Below are 17,530 nucleotides of genomic sequence, written 5' to 3'. Positions count from 1 at the left end.
GAGATTAATAGATTAATGAGGAAAATATTTGAGTCATTAATATAATTACCAAAATATGTCATTTCAGGAACAGGAGATTCAGATGAGAGCTGATTACACATAATGACTAAGGATTCAAAACTTTAGTATACTATAACAATAACACCATCAGTTAGAGGAAGGCTTTTCTACATTAATAAAAAGGCTTCTGGAATTATTGTTAATTCTGCAAACTAAAAAAAAACTAGTTAGACTATGATCTAAACTGTAAATTCAATAGATATTATTAATTTTGGATTATTTTAGAAATTTTATGCCCAAAGCTTAAAGACTTCCAGTTAGTGAGGTAGGAGCTCCTGGTAATTGTGTAGTACCAGAGCTACCCATTTTATCTCCTTTATTAGTTCTGCTGATAATGTAATTATAAAAAGCTGCAGCATGGTGGTAGAATAATTAGCATTGCTGCCTCATAGCCTATACTATTACCTATGTGGAGTTTGTACCTTCTCCCATTGATAGTGTGGTTTCACGTGGCTGCTCTGGTTCCATCCCGAAGTGCTGACAACTAATTGTGTACTGTTACTGTCTCTCAGGTAAGTGGCAAAAATAAATTGAGGGGCACACAATAAATTTTATATGTAGCGAATGAAGGGAATGGTGGGAGATGGGCTGAATTGCCTTCTTCTGTGCAGTAATATAACATTGTTGTTTTGAACAACTCACCTAGAATTCATTCACCCAAGGTCTTAAATTCAAGCTAGATGAAGTAAAATTTAGCAAAATTAGGCATGGAATAGTTTTCCTCTCTGTTCTTTGTGGAATTAGGATGAAAGTGTAAAAGATTCATCTGGTTCCCATTCAAGATGAAGTCATTAACCTTATTCATTCTATTAGACAATGCGCCACACTGTAGTCCCATTAAGTTGAGCAATATACTGAAATCAAGGGAACACAAATGAGATAGTCAACTCTTGGACACATCTAGCTTTTACTGGTGAATAAAGTATTAGGATTACGGCTACTGGAATCCTTCTGGAGACCTAGGCGGAACAGAGCTGTTGAAATTACCTCTCATTTCCTCCTCTTCAGCTGCTCACTTTTTAAAGTGATGGGCTTGGATGCTTTTACCCGATGATTGTGCAGTATTCAACCAGAATTTTACGTATTGCCACTCAATTCACTCAGAACTTCTGACATCTCCATAACAGATCAGGTAGTGGAAAAATTATTTGTACACATTATGGCTGTTCTGTAACATTTTTGAGTATGCGTGATACATTTGCCCTAAGAAGTTTTCCATTGTGACTCAAGTGTAGTTAACATAGTGAGCTGCTGCAGAATGTACAATATAGCCAGGAATACTCATTTAATTCATACTCCACAGTATTTTTGGAGTCTGAAAGCTCTTTAGATTGCTCTATTAGGATACTTGACAATCCGCAGCTGAAAATGTTAGTTGAATACTCAGTGAATAGGACCATGTGCCACCAGGAAGCTTGTAAATCTTGAAAAGCTGCAAAGGTCTTGTCACCAGTTCATGCCTGGCAGAAAGAAGGAAATGCCAGCCGTATGAAGAGTCAGAGATCATCTTTGTGTACCAGTGGATAGCAAACTGTGAAATGTTGCAAATTTCTTCAGGTACAGACACACGCACGCACACATCTCTCACAGCCTCTATAAGCATGGCAGTAGACTCAATTTTGAAATTGCAGTGTGCCTTTGGCCAATGCCAGACTTTGATAAGCATATTATTAAAAATCTAGGCATCTTTCAGGTTTCTTCTGAGGCTTTCAGAGAACTGCTTCCTGAACACCTGGGTTGGTTTGGTCTCCTGCCAAGAGCACTTTCGTTCCCACAACTAATGGTGCCACCTAGGTTGAACCATATCCCCCAGATGCTTTATCATTCAATCATTTGATGTTGTCTCATTATAACTTTTATCACTGTTATGGCATGTGATCAGTTGTGAAAAGAATTTTAAAAACATTTTCCTTGTTATGCTTCAATATATCACATGCTGAGTTTAAATGCTCAGCAGAATATATTGCCATTTTTACAAGATCATTCCTTGTTCCATTCTCCTTCACCTTATTGCCAATATCCTGTTCAGTATGCGCCTGACCTGTTAAGATATCCTAGAACATGTATCCTGAAACTCTTCTCATTATGGTTTGCTACATGCTGTTTATATGGTTGCTTTTTCACCTCCTCCATCTTCCCATCTAATGTAGGGGGCTCAATGTAAGACAAGATACAATCTCATAATTCTCCTACTTATTAACATTTCCACAGGTGTCTATGCTGTTCTGGAGCAAGGTGTTTGGCAACTTAGAAAGAAAACCACAAGTTAATAATTCAAACAACACACACAAAATGCTGGTGGAACACAGCAGGCCAGGCAGCATCTATAAGGAGAAGCACTGTCGACGTTTCGGGACGAGACCCTTCGTCAGGACTAACTGAAGAGACAGATACTAAGAGATTTGAAAGTAGTGTGGGGAGGGGGAAATGCGAAATGATACGAGAACACCGCAGGGGGTGGGATGAAGCTAAGAGCTGGAAAGGTGATTGGCAATAGTGATACAGAGCTGGAGAAGGGAAAGGATCATGGGACGGGAGGCCTCGGGAGAAAGAAAGGGGGGGGAGCACCAGAGGGAGATGGAGAACAGGCAGAGTGATGGGCAGAGAGAGAGAAAAAAACAAACAACTAAATATGTCACAGATGGGGTAAGAAGGGGAGGAGGGGCATTAACAGAAGTTAGAGAAGTCAATGTTCATGCCATCAGGTTGGAGGTTACCCACCTGGTATATAAGGTGTTGTTCTTCCAACCTGAGTGTGGCTTCATCTTGACAGTAGAGGAGGCCATGGATAGACATATCAGAATGGGAATGGGACGTGGAATTAAAATCTGCAGCCACTGGGAGATCCTGCTTTCTCTGGCAGACCGAGCGTAGGTGTTCAGCGAAATGGTCTCTCAGTCTGCGTCGGGTCTCACCAATATATAAAAGACCACACCGGGAGCACCGGACGCAGTATACCACACCAGCCAACTCACAGGTGAAATGTCGCCTCACCTGGAAGGACTGTCTGGGGTCCTGAATGGTGGTGAGGGAGGAAGTGTAAGGGCAGGTGTAGCACTTGTTCCGCTTACAAGGATAAGTGCCAGGAGGGAGATCGGTGGGAAGGGATGAGGGGGAACAAGTGGACAAGGAAGTGATCCCTGCGGAAAGCAGAAAGAGGTGGGGAGGGAAAGATGTGCTTGGTAGTGGGATCCCGTTGGAGGTGGCGGAAGTGAGGTTCGGATTGGTGCGGAGGGAGCGGAGAGCACAGCGTTCAGAAGGAGTGAGGTTGGAATTGGAACAGGGTGTGGTGAAGTCGAGACGGTTGATGTCCCGTCAGCAATTAGCAATAAAGAGATCCAGAGCAGGCAGAAGACCAGAGCGGGGTGTCCATGACGAGGAGGAGGGTTGAAGACGGGAGAAGGGGTCATCGGTGGGGGTAGGAGAGTCCTTGCCAAAGAAATAAGCTTAGAGACGGAGCCGGCGGAAGAAGAGTTCAGCGTCATGGCGTACACGGAACTCGCTGAGCTCGACATCATATTTGATCAACTGCATGTAACCTCCAAAGTCCAAACTGACTTTACTATCTCCCAATTTGAAGACAAGAAGTAAATTGAAATAAAGTGTCATTCCATTATTGTTCCAACTAGATTATTGTTTGATACAACTTTCTTACATAGGCCATGCATGGCAAACAAAGATAGATCTTTATTCCTCAATTGTGCAGTCTGTTGTTGTGCATTCATGTTATATAATTCTGGTAGGTAGATAGTTTATAAAGCCCATGTCTTCAATCAGACATGGCTCTGAATCTCTGGTGTGTACTCACCAACATGTTTCCAAAATAAGTCTCTTTATGCAGATTTAGCTACCTCAAATTTCCTTGAGAAACTGTTCTTGTTGTTTCATTGGGGAGTCTCAACAAGGCAGCACCATAGTATTGTGCTTTTATATTTAGTACTAGGGTGGCAGGGTGGAGATACGGCTCTACCAAAGGTGGTTGTTGGTGGTCCTTTTCTCTGCTAGCCTGCAAGTCACCCCTTAGCAAATTTTAGCATCTGCTTAGCCCGTGATCAAAATCATATGAAGCCATGGGAGCAGGTGGTGGATGGTTATATGACCAGCTGGAGCATATCACAAGTCTTGGTTACGTGACCACTGACACCAGGCAGACAATCTCTGGAGCGTATTGATAATGGCCAGGGCTACCCACCTTGTAAAAACACTGCCCGAAAGAAGGCAATGGCAAAGCATTTCTGTAGAAAATTTGCCAAGACCATGATTGCCTACATCATACAACATGGTACAAGATGATAATGGTGATTTGATATGCAAAGTTACAGTTAACTTCTAAAATTAGAATGACCAACATCTGCATTCATGACGCAGTCATAATAGGGATTACAGATTTCAGATACAGTACCATTAATAGTAAAATGCTGTCAGAAAGTAACAGTTAACACCTTTTCAATTTGTGTATAACAATTTTCCTTTGTGGGTAAACATGTGGGATGTCTACTATATCTCTTTTGTCCATTATCTATGGTAGGACTAATTACTCTTTCATCCCCTCAGATAGAAGCATCACAAACTAGTTCCAACACACTGAAATCATTGTACTATATTAAAAAAACAAAACAAATTACTGAGGCTTTTTCATTTGCAGGTCATATTTTTGCTGACTCTTACTCCAGCATCACGGTCCATTTGTCTTTTTAAATGGTTGATGATCTGCTGTTAACATTGAGATAAGATACATGCAAGCCTTGTGCAACAACACACCAAAATACCAATCCTTTATCTTCAGCAACCATTTTGGGTTTCCTGACTTTGAAGAATACCTTAATTTCATTTTTTTTAATTATAAAAACTGTGTAGCCCAATTTCATCTGCTTGCAGATCTGAACAAATTACCCTTTTCTGGACAAAAAGCACATTTAATTTGCTTAAGTTTGACATTACACAGAATATTCTAAACACTTCCTCAACAACTAGAAAATTCTCAGTTTTTGACTTCACACGCCATGCCAGAACCCTAACAGCATCTAATCCATAGATTTCCTGTTTATTTTATGAGTAAAGTTATTTGTGAAAACTGACTACTGAGAAATGGTGGCCTTCTCCATTTAGATTATAATGCATCACAACAATTGAAACATACACAAAATGCTGGATGCTGCAAGCCAGAGAGCATGTATGTGTAACCCTCAGGATAAGTGGGAGGGATGAATGAATAAGGGAGTCACTTACCTTGTAAGCGGAACAAGTGCTACATCTGCCCCTGCATCTTCTCCCTCACCACCATTCAGGGCACCAAACAGTCCTTCCAGGTGAGGTGACACTTCACCTGTAAGTCTTTTGGGGTTACCTACTGTATCTGGTGCTCCTGTTGTGGCCTTCTGTATATTGGTGAGTACTGACGTAGATTGGGAGACCACTTCGCCGAGCACCTGTGCTCCGTCTGCCAGAAAAAGCAGCATCTCCCACTGGCCACCCAAATTCCACTTCCCATTCTGACATGACAGTCCATGGCATCTTCTACTGTCACAATGAGGCCACACGCAGGTTGGAGAAATAACACCTTATATTCCAACTAGGTAGCCTGATGGCAGGAACATTGATTTTGAACTTCAAGATATAACCGCCCCCCCCCCCCCACCATTTCCATTTCCCTCTTTCATCTTATCTCCTTACCTGCCCTTATGTCCCTCTGGTGCTTCTCCCCCTTTTCTTTTTTCATGGTCTTCTGTCCTCTCCCATCAGATTCCCTCTTCTCTAGCCCTGTATCTCTTTCACCAATCAACTTCTCAGCTCTTTACTTCACCCCTCCCCCATCTGCCCAGTTTCACCTATCACCTTGTGTTTCTTCTTCCCCTCCCCCCACAGTCTTACTCTGACTCCTCAGTCTTTTCCTTTGGTCCTGATGAAGGGTCTTGGCCCAAAACATCGAGTGTAATTTTTTCCACAGATGCTGCCTGGCTTGCTGAGTTCCTCCGCATTTTGTGTATGCTGCTTGAATTTCCCGCATCTGCGGATTTTCTCGTTTGCAGTTTATTGATTACAGTTTGTCATTCAATACAATCATCTCAGTATTAATCACCAAGCTTCGAAATTTGGGGCTCTGCATATCCCTCTGCAACTGGATTCTCAACTTCCTCATCAGGTGACAACAGTCGATAGGAATCGGTGGTAGTATTTCCTCCTCGCTGACAACACAGTGCATCTCAAGAATGAGTTCTTTGCGCACAGCTCTACTATACACTCATGACTATGTGGCTAAACACAGTTCAAATGCATTTATAAATTTTGCAGTGCTGACATTATTGTTGCTTGTAAGAATCTCACGGGCAATGACACCCTTTACTGGAGTGAGGTAGATCAGCTGCTTGAACAGTGTCGCAACAACCTTACACTCATCAGCAAAACCAAGGAACTGACTGTAGACTGCAGGAAGGTGAATCAGTCCTCATTGAGGGATCAGCTGTGGAAATGGTGAGCAATTTCAGGTTCTTGGGTGTTAACATCTCAAGGCTGATTATATTTCTGCGTAGGCTCTATGCCAGACTACACAAGTGGCCTACGCCATTGTGAGCATTTAAACTTGTGTGTTGGTGTGTCTGCATCGCTCAGCAATTCACCGCCAAAATGCTATTTGGCTGTGGGGTTTCTATGCCACTGTGTTCAGTTCTTCGTGTTGAGTTTCTTTGTGTACTTCAGACAATGGTGACTTTAAACTGAGAGCATCATGTTGGAGTTGGAGCTAATAACTGTTGAACAAGAGTTACTTTTATTTAAATTATTTCAACACAGAAAAGAAATAACACATTAGAGGAGATGGTGTGTATGACCATTGAACGGTCTGAGGCAGAACGAGAGTGAATTTTCTGTGCTTGTCCAGTCACTGAGAGACATGGATGAGGAAATGCATTTCAAATATTGGTGGAGAAGAAGCAACTGGAAATGCGTAGGTGGAAATATGATGCTACCAAGCGGACCAATCACAGTTGTTGTGGTGTGCGTCACCGCGACGCACAGTTACATTTTTGGGGAGGTGTTTATCAGGCTATGGTGTAGGGTACGCGGCTACTCCGTACCTATGGCGTAGATTTGACGCAGGAGTATAAATTTGCCTTCAGTCTGTCCAGGGCTCAACACATTGCTGTTATTACACAGAAGGCATGGCAGCAGCTCTACTTTGTTAGAAGCTTTAGTAAATTTGTTAAGTTGCTAAAGACTCTTGCAAATTTCTAAAGCTGTGCAGTGGAGAGCATCACAGCCTTATATGGTGCTTCCAATGCACGGGACCACAAGACGCTGCAGAGGACTGTAGACTCAGCTAATACCATCACATTGAGGCCATCTCCCATCATTAAGAACATTCACCATCCAGAACATGCCCTCTTGTCATTACTATCAAGGAAGTATAGGAGCCAGAATGTCCACACTCAATGATTCAGAAACATCATCTTCCTCTCCATATTTCTGAACAGTCCAGGAACACTACCTCATTATTTTGCACTATTGATTTTGTAATTAATAATTTTAATAATAATTTGCTGCCTCAAAAATACAAGTTTCACAAGACAGTGTTAGTAAACCCAATTCTATCTACTAAAAATTTCTGCTTCTGTGAACTCTGCATTTAATTTCTTGAATGTAGGCAAGAGGCAATACTTGTCTTCTGCTCTATGAAGGACCACCTTACAATTTCTACACACCTTGGTCATCTTGTCTATGTTGCAAACCATAACAATAAGCCATGTCACATACCTCAAGCCACTTTGTCTGGTATGGCGGGGCTACCACACAGGATTGAAAAAAACTGCAGTAAGTTGTAACTCAGCCAGCTCCGTGGACAGTTGCTTCCCCAGCATACAGGACACCTTCAAAAGGCAATGCCTCAAAAAGGCAGCATCCATCATCACGGAACACCATCGCCCAGGACATGCCTCCTTATTGTAATTTAGTTTTTATTACAGATAAAAACAAATTTATCGATATATGTCAATGATATTAAACCTGATTCTGATTATATTTACTCCATACACTTTATCTGGCAAGGTCATCTGTTAATAGGTAATCACTGTTAGATTCATTCCATTTATTTTCATTCTCTTAAACTCTAATGAGAATAAATTCTTATTTCTCTTCATTGGAACCTGACATAGCTTTAGAATACAAGATTCACCATGATGAGCATGTAGGTACATCAATATTCATTTTTTATGCTGCAATTATTGAACCTTTATTTTTTGGAACGTTTTAAAATGTGCTGGAAATGATGTATATAGTCTTTGCTCACTTATATAAATGTTGGGTTAACCTTCCTTCTCTGCTTCTCTACTATAGCTGTTTTCTTTCATTTGGGTTTTGCTGTGTTCCATCAAGCTTTTAATATAGACAGCACGTGTCCTAGCCTACGTCAATTAAGACATTTTGCAACTACAAAACAGCAGGCCGGGTGTGAATGACTCTCATAGTTATATCATGAGTGTTTCCTGCCATAGCTATATTTTGTATCACTTGTGCTCACAAGACCCAAAATTGATGCTAGTGAAAATTCTTCAGTTATTCTGAATATTGACCTCTACATCGGTGAGGCTCGGCATTTGTTGAGCACCTTTATTCTGCCTGATACAGGCAGCATTTTCTGGTGGCCAATTATTTCAATTCCACTCCCCACTTCCATTCCATGGTCTTCTGTAATGCTACAATGAAGCACACTATCAGGTTGGAGGAGCAACACCTTATATTCCACCTGGGTAGCCTCCAACCTGACAGTATAAAAATGATACCTCTAAATTCTGGTAACTTATCCCACCTTCCCTTTCTTTCTTTTTATAATTCCTCAGTCTGGCTCCTGTTACCCCCCTTCCCCTCTCACCAGCCTATCACCTTCCCCTGGTACCCCTCCACCTTCCCTCTCTCCCACTCTCCTCTCCTATCAGATTCTTTCTTTAGTACTTTGCCTGTTCCACCTAAAACCTTTCAGCTTCTTACTTCATCTTCTTCCTCACTTGGATTCACCTATTACCTTCCAGTTTGTCACTCTGGATTTCCAGCATCTGCAGTATCTCATGTTCATTTTAGCATGTTGTGATGGTTTAAACTTCATTGCATTTTTAGAGCTTATTTCCATGGACGAGATAATCTCAGAGCCCATTTGAATTTCAGAATCAGGTTTATTATCATCAGCATGGAAGAGAGGAAAGGTGAGGATGGCATGAACATCGATTTCTTAAACTTCCGGCCTCCCTTCACCATTCCCCCTCTCCCTTCACCATTCCCCATCCCCTTTTCCCTCTCTCACCCTATCTCCTTTGCCTGCCCATCGCCTTCCCCTGGTGTTCCCCCCCCCCACCCTTTCTTTTCTTCCACGGTTTCTGTCCTCTATTAGATTATCCCCTCTCCAGCCCTGTATCTCTTTCACCAACTAATTTCCCAACTCTTTACTTCACTCCTCCATCTCCCAGTTTCACTTATCATCTGTTGTTTCTCCCTCCCCTCATCTGTTAACTCTATTCATCTTCTTTTTCTCCATTCCTGCCAAAGGGCCTCAGCCTGAAACACTGTACTTTTTTCAATAAATGCTGCCTGACCTGCTTAGTTCCTCCATTTTGTGCAAGTATATTAAATGGTTAGATTAAAAAGAGGAAAACAGAAAATAATATTTAAAAAGTGAGTTAGTGTTCATGCATTCAATGTCCATTTAGGAATTCGATCACAGAGGTGAAGAAGCTGTTCCTGAATCACAGAGTATGTGCCTTCAGGCTTCTGCACCTCCTTCCTGAGAGTAACAATGAGAAGAGGGAATATTCTGGGTGATGGGGGTTCTTAATAATGGACACCACCTTTCTGAGGCATCGCTCCTTGAAGATGTCTTCGATACCATGGAGGCTAGAACCCAAGATGACACTGACTAACTTTACAACTTTCTGTCACTTCTTTTGGTCCTGAGCAGTAGCCCTCCTCCCCCCCCCCCCCCCCCCACCATACCAGACAGTGATGCAGCCTATCAGAATGCTCTCCACAGTACATCTATAAAAGTTTTCCAAGTGTTTTAGAGGACAAACCAAATCTCTTTAAACTCCTAATGAAATATAGCCACTGACTTGCCTTCTTAATAGCTGCATCAATATGTTGTGACTAGGTTATATCCTAAGAGAACTTGAAAATAGTGGCTAGGAACCAGGAACTTGAAAATGCTCACTCTCTCCAATTCTGATATCTCTGAGGATTATAACCATATAACAATCACAGCACGGAAACAGGCCATTCCGGCCCTCCTAGTCCGTGCCGAACTCTTAATCTCACCTAATCCCACCTACCCGCACTCAGCCCATAACCCTCCACTCCTTTCCTATCCATATACCTATCCAATTTTACCTTAAATGACACAACTGAACTGGCCTCTACTACTTCTACAGGAAGCTCATTCCACACAGCTATCACTCTCTGAGTAAAGAAATACTCAGATTGGTTCGTGCTCCCTCATCATACTCTTCCTGAAGTCCATAATCAGCTCTTTGGTTTTACTCACATTCAGACCAAGGTTCTTAATGCAGCACCACTCAACTAACTGGTATATCTCACTCCTGTACACTCTCTTATCTCCATCTGAGATTCTACCAACAATGGTTGTATCATCAGCAAATTTATAGATGGCATTTGAACTACACCTAGCCACAAAGTCATAGGTATACAGAGAATATGGAAGTGAGCTAAACACACACCCCTGAGACATGCCAGTGTAGATCGTCAGTGAGGAGATGTTACATAGAAACACAGAAAACCTACAGCACAATACAGGCCCTTTGGCCCCAAGGTTGTGCTGAACATGTCTCTACCCTAGAAATTACTATGCTTACCTATAGCTCCATGTACCTATCCAAAAGTCTCTTAAAAGACCCTATTGTATCCGACTCCACCACCTTTGCCGGAAGCCCATTCCATACACTCACTACTCCCTGAGTAATAAAAATTTACCCCCGACATCTCCTCTGTACCTACTCCCCAGCACCTTAAACCTGTGTCCTCTTGTGACAACCATTTCAGCCCTGGGAAAAAGCCTCTGACTATCCACAAGATCAACGCCTCTCAACATCCTGTACACCTCTATCAGGTCACCTCTCATCCTCCGTCACTCCAAGGAGAAAAGGCCGAGTTTACTCAACCTAATCTCATAAGGCATGCTCCCCAATCCATGCAACATCTTTGTAAATCTGCTCTGCACCCTTTCTATGGCTTCCACATCCTTCCTGTAGTTAGGTGACCAAAACTGAGCACAGTACTCTTAGTGGGGTCTGACCAGGATCTTAATGCTGCAACATTACCTCTCGGCTCCTAAATTCAATTCCACGATAGATGAAGTCCAGTACACCGTACGCCTTCTTAACCACTGAGTCATCCTGCGCAACTGCTTTGAGCGTCCTATGGACTCAGATCCTAAGATGCCTCTGATCCTCCACACTGCCAAGAGTCTTACCATTAATACTATATTCTGCCATCATTTTTGACCTACCAAAATAAACCAATTCACAGTTATCTGGGTTGAACTCCATCTGCCACTTCTCAGCTCAGTTTTGCATCCTATCAATGTCCCTCTGTAACCTCTGACAGCCCTCCACACTATCCAAAACACCTCCAATCTTTGTGTCATCAGCAAACTTACTAACCCATCCCTCCACTTCCTCATCCAGATCATTTATAAAAATCACAAAGAGTAAGGGTCTCAGAACAGATCCTTGAGGTACTCCACTGGTGATCGACCTCCATGCAGAATATGACCCGCCTACAACCACTCTTGGCCTTCTGTGGGCAAGCCAGTTCTCGATCCACAAAGCAATGTCCCCTTGGATCCCATGCCTCCTTACTTTGTCAATAAGCCTTGCATGGGGTACCTTATCAAATTCCTTGCTGAAATCCATATACATTACACCTACTGCTCTTCCTTCATCAATATATTTAAATCACATCCTCAAAAAATTCAATCAGGCTCATAAGGCACAACCTGCCCTTGAAAAAGCCGTGCTGACTATTCCTAATGATACTATACCTCTCCAAATGTTCATATATCCTCCCTCTCAGTATCTTCTCCATCAACTTACCAACTGAGGTAAGACTCACTGGTCTACAATTTCCTGGTCTATCTCTACTCCCTTTCTTGAATAAAGGAACATTCACAACCCTCCAATTCGCTGGAACCTCTCCTGTCCCTATTGATGATGCAAAGATCACTGCCAGAGGCTCAGCAATCTCCTCCCTGGGGAGGAGCCTGGGGGTACATCTCATCCAGGCCTGGCAACTTATCCAACTTGCTGCTTTCCAGAAGCTCCAGCACATCCTCTTTCTTAATATCTCCATGCTCAAGCTTTTCACTCCGCAGCAAGTTGTCACTATTATCACCAACAGCCTTTTCCATAATGAATACTGAAGTGAAGTATTAATTAAGTACCTCTGTTATTTCCTCCAGTTCCATACACACTTTCCCACTGTCACATTTGATAGGTCCTATTCTTTCATGTCTTATCCTCCTGCTCTTAACATACTTGTAGAATGCCTTCAGGTTTTCCTTAATCCTGCCCACCAAGGCCTTATCATGGCCCCTTCTGGCTCTCCTAATTTCCTTCTTAAGCTCCTTCCTGTTAGCCTTATAATCTTCTAGATCTCCAACATTACCTAGCTCTCTGAACCTTTTGTAAGCTTGTCTTCTTGACCAGATTTATTAGCCTTTGTACACCATGGTTCCTACACCCTACCATAACTTCCCTGTCTTATTAAAACGTACCTACGCAGAACTTCACACAAATATTCCCTGAACATTTACCACATTTCTTCTGTACTTTTCCTTGAGAACATCTGTTTCCAATTTAAGCTTCCAATTTCCTGCCTGATAGCCTCATAATTCCCCTTACTCCAATTAAACACTTTTCTAACTTGGCTGTTCCTATCTCCCTCCAAAGCTATGGTAAAAGAGTTAGAATTATGATCACTATCTCCAAAATGCTCTCCCACTGAGAGATCTGACACCTGACCAGGTTCATTACCCAATACCAAATCAAGTGCAGCCTCTCCTCCTGTAGGCTTATCTACATATTGTGTCAAGAAACCTTCCTGAACACACCTAACAAACTCCACCCCATCTAAACCCCTTGGTCTAGGGAGATGCCAATCTATATCTGGGAAATTAAAATCTCCCATCACAACAACTCTGTTATGATTACACCTTTCCAGGATCTGTTTCCCTATCTGTTCCTCGATATCCCTGTTACTATTGGGCGGCCTATAAAAAACACCCAGTAAAGTTACTGACCCCTTCCTGTTCCTAATCTCCACCCACAGACTCTGTAGACAATCCCTCCATGACATCCACCTTTTCTGCAGCTGTGACACTATCTCTGATCAACAGTGCCACGCCAACATCTCTTTTGCCTCCCTTCCTGTCCTTTCTGAAACATCTAAAACCCGGCACTTGAAGTAACCGTTCCTGTCCCTGAGCCATCCAAGTCTCTGTAATGGTCACCACATCTTATCTCCAAGTACTGATCCACACTCAACTCATCCGCTTTGTTCACAACACTCTTTGCGTTAAAGTGGATACATCTCAAACCTTCGGTCTGAGTGCTTCCCTTCTCTATCACCTGCCTATCCTCCCTCACACGCTGTCTCCTATCTTTCTTTATTTGAGAGCCAGACGCCTTTTCCCCAGTCTCTTCAGTTTGGCACCTGAGAACATTTCTATCGCATACAAACCTTTGATTTCTGTCCACACAAGCAGTCCTCGCATGACCTTTATCCTTCTCCACTTTACCATCTACTCTAACACACTGGTTCCCCTCCCTTTGCAAATCTAGTTTAAACCCTCCTCCCCCCCCCCACCCCCGGAGCAGCACTAGCTAACCTACCTACAAGAAGGTTAGTCCCTTCCAGTTCAGGTGCAAACTGTCCCGTCAGAACAGGTCCCACCTTCCCTGGAACAAAGCCCAACTGTCCAGAAACATGAAGCCTTCCCTCCTGCACCATCTCCTCAGCCGCGTATTTAGCTGCATTATCTTCCTATTTCTAGCCTCACTAGCACGTGGTGCAATCCTGAGACTGCAACCCTCGAGGACCTGTCCTTCAACTTTGCACCTAACTCCCTAAACTCTCTTTGCAGATGTTATCACCAATCTGCACAGATTGTGAACACAAAGTACACTGCAGATGCTGTGGTCAAAGCAACATGTAAAACACACTGGACGAACTCAGCAGGTCGGGTAGCATCTGTGGAAACGAGCAGTCAATGTTTCGGGCCGAGACCCTTCGTCAGGACTCAACGAAGGACTGTGGGAATGATGGTGTTAAACACCGAGCTACAGTCAACCACCAGTATTCTGACATAGGTGTTTGTATTGTCCAGCTGATCTAAGAGGCACTGAGCTGTTTGTTAACAGCTCAGATTTGATATGTTCATCTTTAAGACTACAGTGACGAGCAGCAAATGAATTTTCAAAACAATTAAACAGCTGTTAATTATTTTCACTGATTTCTGGTTGTGGGTCTTGCACCTATAATGCTATATGATTTCTGGCTTGAAATGTTTTGCAGCTTCTCCAGTGCTATGCTAAGTTCTCATTATCTGCAGATGTGTATATTTGAGAGGTGAGTGGTACCATCGGGAACGCTGGTAAATATAGTGTTCCTCCAGAGACATCTCCTGTGATGTCAGGTGAATGTTGATGCCATGATATGCACTGCATTTGGTGTCTTGTGCAGGCAAGTTGAGAAATATGAATAGAGCGTGCAATATGGCAAACCTTAGAAGTAAAGATCTCAAAATAAAGCACATTCCCTTTATTCAAGGGCTCCTGAGAAATTCCAGTATATATTGCTGCAGCCCAGACACCAACCAAGCACATGACACAATCCTCCAATAAACTGATATTATTTACATGAAATATTATACATACTATCGGTCTTTTATGAACTATCAGCTTCCAAAGCCCCGTTTCTTGAATGAGTACCAAAGTAACAATACAAAATAAATTCACTATATCTCATTTCAAGTTACTTTTCTGAATATCACAGTGGAGGGAATATAGATGTTCTGTTCAAGGAAACGCATTTAGTAAAAATGCAAACCACATCTTCCTTTTTTTCGGGAAGGAACAGCATACTCAGTAAAGAAATTACCTTGAGTTTGATCCCCCACTTTGCATGAGCATTTCGACCTTGAGATAATTGGATGATATTCCACGTTAAGAGATTAGGAGGAAAGATAAAAGCACCAGCAGTACGAAACACGTGGAGCAAGCCCACCACCCAAACACAGCGGACTCTCTAAATACAATCAGCATACTTTCCGAAACGGCTTTAAATTCACGCCGATTTTGGGTCGAAATACCCATATACACACACACAGGCAGATCTGACCAATTTCTTCAATCCGTCATGATACATACACGCCAACGGTTGCATTTAAGATCTGGACGGAATTACACTTCCTAAACAATTTCCAACCCTGGAAGAGTTGAAACATCGACTTTATCCAAAGCTGACATCCCCCACCCCCGCCCCCCCAGAGCGGATGAGCCATCAATCTTGACACCCAACGCGTACTCAGCTTTGACATACCGACCAGGCCCCAAGCACAGCACCGAACCGTGCGCGAATTGGGCAGCTACCGGGTATCTACTCGGTACCGAAACTGATCCAACGAGGGCGACCCCGGGGAGGGGGGGGGCACACGCGCACAGGCAACGACCATTCGCCGCGTGAATTACCCTCGAAATTTCAAACCGCATACTCCGCCCCTTCGCACGCCGGCGCCAACCGGCAGCCGGGGCTCGAGCCGCCGCCGCGCGGCCGCAGTTGGACCCGCGAGGCGGCGGCGGCTGCGGCTGCGGCGGCGCGCGGAAGCCCCGGTGCGGCCCCCGCGGGGTCCGGCGGCTTCTCCGGGGAGGGGCGAACGGTCGACGTCCTCGGCCCCAAACCTCGACTGTTCATTCCTCTCCGACCCAGCGCCCTTGGGTGTCCTGCTCAGGATTTCGAGCGCCTGTGGAACTGCTCGTGTTTATGATCCATAGAATCCCTTGCGTTCGCGGACATAGGCATATGCGAGGGCACGGCTGTTGCAAATAAACCAAGAGGCACAAAGCAGCGCATGTAGAACTTAAGATGGATTGCGACATTAGCTGGCCCCACTCTCCATCCCCATGCAAAGTAACGGGGCAAATGACTCGTTCGTTACTTACTTTTAAAATTGCCTCTTGGCTCAAGTCCTGTGTCCCGAGGGTAGGTTGCCTTTCAGAGTGCGAGATGCGTGTGCGCAATCTACTGCAGGCTTTGACTGTGTCGGTTTGAGCCCCGTTGTGTATTTGCATCTACCCAGAGGCGCACAAGGAGTAAAGGGAAACACCTGCACCAGACAGACAGGCAAAGTTGTTCCTGCAAGACGCCTTCCACTATAACAGTGACTACGTTAGTGATCCGTGATGGTTGCTAAATCTTGCACTATTTTTAGATCTCACACATGCCTGTTAAAATGCCGATTAATCTGAAAGAGGGGAAAAAACGGGTTTATCAGTTACTACACCTGTATGCTGCTATTCCCGTGTGCTTGAGCTCACGTCTATCTCCTATGGAGTCCCTCGGGATGGAAGACTGCTTATTTCATTCCTGTTCTGATGCGTTTGGTATGCTAATGTAGGGTCCGCAGACTACCTGTGTGTGGAGCAGGTGAGTATTGAAGTGGCTCTGTACCATATAACAATTACAGCACGGAAACAGGCCATCTCGGCTGTTCTCGTCCGTGCCTAACGCTTACTCTCACCTAGTCCCACCGACCTGCACTCAGCCCATAACCCTCTATTCCTTTCTTGTCCATATGCCTATCCAATTTTTTAAAATGACAAAATCGAAACTGCCTCTACCACTTCTGCTGGAAGCTCGTTCCACACAGCTACCACTCTCTGAGTAAAGAAGTTCCCCCTCATGTTGCCCCTAAACTTTTGTCCCTTAATTCTCAACTCATATCCTCTTGTTTGAATCTCCCCTACTCTCAATGGAAAAAGCCTATCCACGTCAACTCTATCTATCCCCCTCATAATTTTAAATACCTTTATCAAGTCCCCCCTCAACCTTCTACGCTCCAAAGAGTAAAGACCTAACTTGTTCAACTTGTACAGGCTAAACATTTCTGTGCTGCTGAGAAATGACATCGCAATTTATTTAGATCAGTCACAGAGCAGAGAATCCCATGACTTACTGGCAAGTTTAGACCTTTTCTATTGGGTATACCTTGAATTTTTCTTCTGTCCAGATGGTAATCTTTTTTTCTAAGATACAAACATCTAAGATTCAAAAGATCTAAAAATCTAAGATTTTTTTTCTAGTGCTCTGCCTATCTGCTCTGAGACATGCAAATGATTAACATGCTCAGACAGAGGCAACTGAGTTTAAAAGGACTTCAATGCTAGGGATTTTGGCCTTGGAGAGGACACTGACATTGGTT

The 17,530-nt window shown here is 43.4% G+C and overlaps 1 protein-coding gene across 5 annotated transcripts in view; it reads right to left on the bottom strand.

Annotated features, from left to right (window-relative positions):
• LOC140735367 (uncharacterized) overlaps nucleotides 1–16,646 on the bottom strand; it is a 77,386-nt gene extending 60,740 nt beyond the window's left edge. For 2 of the 5 annotated variants that reach the window (XM_073060334.1, XM_073060336.1), the window contains exon 1: nucleotides 16,272–16,597. The gene's annotated coding sequence lies outside the window, so the exon portion shown is untranslated. The other 3 variants (XM_073060338.1, XM_073060335.1, XM_073060337.1) reach the window with 3 other exon arrangements.
• Nucleotides 16,647–17,530: the final 884 nt, after the last annotated feature.

The sequence above is a fragment of the Hemitrygon akajei genome, chromosome 11, assembly GCF_048418815.1.
Source record: "Hemitrygon akajei chromosome 11, sHemAka1.3, whole genome shotgun sequence".
Taxonomy (NCBI): Eukaryota; Metazoa; Chordata; class Chondrichthyes; order Myliobatiformes; family Dasyatidae; genus Hemitrygon; species Hemitrygon akajei.
This window is presented reverse-complemented; position numbering and strand designations above follow the sequence as displayed.